A 3,451-nucleotide genomic window follows, 5' to 3' on the forward strand; every position below is an offset into this window, starting at 1 on the left:
AATAACTATAGGGAAAATATGAATAACCTGTTGTTGTTTCCATTAACCATACCAATATCTCTTAATATTTTAAAATTAAATAATTATAAAAAGTTAAGCTATTTAAATGTGTAAGGATTAGGTCCTTCGATCTCTCATAGTAGGTGAAATAGCTTCATTGTTGTTTCACGTCCAACTTTTTGTGTTGTTTGTTTACTATTGAAGTAACAAACCAACTGAAATTAATATGGGAAACTCTCACAGGTTTCATATTTTCTTGATCGGCGGCATCATTGAATTGTATCACTAATAAGTTTTATATTATGTAGACAATTAATAGTAGAATAACATGCCAAGATAATATACTAGCAAGGCAGAACAAAATGATAGGAAGGATAAGTTGAGATCGGATATTGGTATCCGCGGGGGGAAAGAGGCCCCACGTGATTAATCTGGACTCGGGTTCGGAGGCGACAACACCGTGGCCCCAGGGAGTTTTTGACTCCAGCCGGGATTAAACCCAGGTACGAGTCGGTTCCGTCCCTTTTTGGAGAAAGCTCGGTTGCCAACTGAGCCAACCCTTTAAGGTTAGTAGTTACTGTTTTTGTATCTATAAATTATGCACTGCAGTAATGGAAAGGATAAGAAAATACTGAACAATCGTACACAACCTGCATATCTTAATTATTTTGAAAAATATAAATAAGTTTATTTAATATTAGGCAGTAGCAGTTATTAGCCATTTTTAGGCAGCAGTAGTTATTATGCAGTTTTACAATTATAATTAGGAAGCAGTTACTGTTTTTGTATCTATAAATTATGCATTGCAGTAATGGAAAGGATAAGTAAATATTCAGAAAAACTTCCAATCTCTACCCTTCTTTGGAGACATATTCCTTCTCTAATTGGAATAATTAGTATCTTTACTTACACAACATATCACAAAACTAATATCAAATATTTATAAGGTTTGGCAGGATGCCCCTATTCTTGTCATTGTCAACAAAATACAAACAAGAATAACATGAAAATTCCTACGGATTAACTTGATTCTAATGCAAGTGGCCATTTTAGACCTGCCTACAGTGATATAAAATCTAATTGCAATATGAAATCTACACGGGCTGCAGCAACATGTGCTCACTTCTCACACTGACTGATGCTTCTTTTTCTTGTTTCCAGTTGCTTTCACCTGCATCAGACCAAACAATCAAGATCTGTCATGATCATAACAAAATGAACTTCAAAATAGGATCATTTAACAGGTTACAAAGCAAAATGAATTTACGTAAATTACCAAAATACAAGTGCTTTATCCTTCTACTTTGTAGTTGTTGTCCAACAACTAAAATGCTGTGTCATTTATCTCTAGAAGCTTCAAGTATAAAATATCAAGATCCCTTAAGATCTTCATCAACTCTTCTATCAACATAGATCTCCTGATGCCTCTTTCTCTCATGCCTACGAAGTTCATTCTCAGAGTTGGCCAGACAACCACTTTTACCTTGCCTAATTTTTCCAGATAATCCATGGTTATGGTAGGTGAAGGATACCAGTGATCTTGCTTTCCGTCCATGTAATCCTTTATTCTCTCTTTCAACTGTAAAACTTTGTCATCAGGAGTTAATACATCAATATAAAATTGCAGAGACTCTTCCAAGTCAGGACTGTGATTATGATTAAGTATGACTTTCTTCCTAAGTTCACTGTTGGGTATGGTTATGAGTTGTTTTTCAAACGATATAAACACAATATGCAGTAAGTTTATTTCTTCAACAACAAGTTCTGTATCATCAATTACACATATATCTCCTACATCATAGGGATGTACTTTGAAAACAAAAACTATTCCCTTAAAACAAGTGGTCATTGTGTTGTTATATATGTATGCAACCAACATGAACTGTGATCCAATAACAACAAGTGTTTTGGTAGTTACCATTTCCAAAATCAAAATCAATATAACAAAAATCACAAGGACAGCTAAGAAGTTCAACAAGTTTTATAACTTTGGGACCGGTGATTTGGGGTCATGTATTTTTAAAATAAGTGTTCTTCTCTCCCTGAAAACATTCATAATCCAGTTCTTCAAGGAAGTTTGACTTAATTTTCCAGAATTTAATGCTTTTTTAAAGTGATTTACAACTTGATCAGCTTGAGTTTCAATCATGAAAGGCATCAAGTCCTTAATGTCTATAGACCTGGAACCACACAAAGCAATATTTTTGAATATTTGTTCGGTTGGTGCTTTAGCCTCCTTTTCAGTTGCGACAAATGCGGAATGGTTGTCTTCCAAATCAAGTGCTCTGTAGGTAAATGTTTTCATCAAACTCTTCATTTCCAAAGACGACACAAATTTTGGATTCAGCTTATGCAAAAGATTGAAAGTTAGTCCACCACCATATTCAATCTCATTCCTTGACCTTTCCTCCTATTGTGCTTTAGCCCTTTGAATTTCGACCATACGTGGTCCAGAAAGCATATTAATCAATGAGTGATTGACGATCGACTCTTCGATTTTGCCGAGGTAAAAATGATTGGTTAAAATTTCAACAATTAGGGTTTTGAAAAGCCATAATGTAAGAGCCAGACATGAACAAAACAAAGTTTTCTCCAAGAATTTCAATAAATCCCCGTGAAGTGGCTTATGGAACCACAAAGACCATGCTAAAAGTATCAATAACCACAAACAATTTTGAATTGTTTTCTTCAAAGCATATACATAGTAAAGAAGCTTGATCTCCAAATGAAATTTTCTTTGAATCCAAAACACAATGATAATCCTAATAATACAACGCAACAATAACCTCCCAGAGACTAGAAAAATAATTAGGACTTCCCATTTCCAAAGACTCACCTCCCATAAATCTTTATTCTGCAAAAACGGAAGAGTCGAGGTTAATAATAAAACAGGTATAAGAATCAAACCTAGCCTTTCAACTAAAATCAAAATCAAAATACTAAATTTTCTTTTCTTATACTTACTTGACTGATCTTCATCTTTGAGAGATGATTGAGCATTAGAGCTGGACTCTCCAACAAAGCTTGTTTGAACATTCTCCCCTTTGATTTTAGATATTTCACTTGAGTGATTGTAACACGGTGAACTGACTTTTTAATAATCGAAATGTCGCGGATAGCAAGAGTCGCCACCGACTTTTATTTTATCCAATTGGAAAGGCAAAAAGAACAGGAAAGACCTTTGAAAGATTTTGAGTTCGGGGGGTAGGTTATACAAAGGGAAGGTGTAAGGCACCCTTTGCATCCATGGTTATCCATGGGCTCTTAATCGCTTAGCTCACTTTGTTTGTTTGAAATGTTTGAAGAGTGTCGTGTGTGAATAGTAAAAACTTCGTTAAGGACTTTAGCTTGTAAATAAGCGTAGCCTTGTTTTGAAATTGTTTTGAAATAGGAGGTGTGAAAAGTATTTTGCAAGTTTGTTGTGAGCAAGCAGTTAAGAGCTACCTACCCT

General features: G+C 34.7%; 1 long non-coding RNA gene across 1 annotated transcript; it reads right to left on the reverse strand.

Moving 5' to 3' along the window:
- Positions 1 to 884: 884 nt before the first annotated feature.
- On the reverse strand, positions 885 to 3,077 carry LOC131626024 (uncharacterized). Its single transcript, XR_009291013.1, has 3 exons — positions 2,965 to 3,077; positions 1,277 to 2,854; positions 885 to 1,171 (listed from the first exon to the last, which is right to left on the reverse strand). It is a non-coding gene; the product is annotated as an uncharacterized LOC131626024 (long non-coding RNA).
- Between the last annotated feature and the right edge of the window lie 374 nt (positions 3,078 to 3,451).

The sequence above is a fragment of the Vicia villosa genome, unplaced genomic scaffold (assembly GCF_029867415.1).
Source record: "Vicia villosa cultivar HV-30 ecotype Madison, WI unplaced genomic scaffold, Vvil1.0 ctg.000255F_1_1_3, whole genome shotgun sequence".
NCBI lineage: Eukaryota > Viridiplantae > Streptophyta > Magnoliopsida > Fabales > Fabaceae > Vicia > Vicia villosa.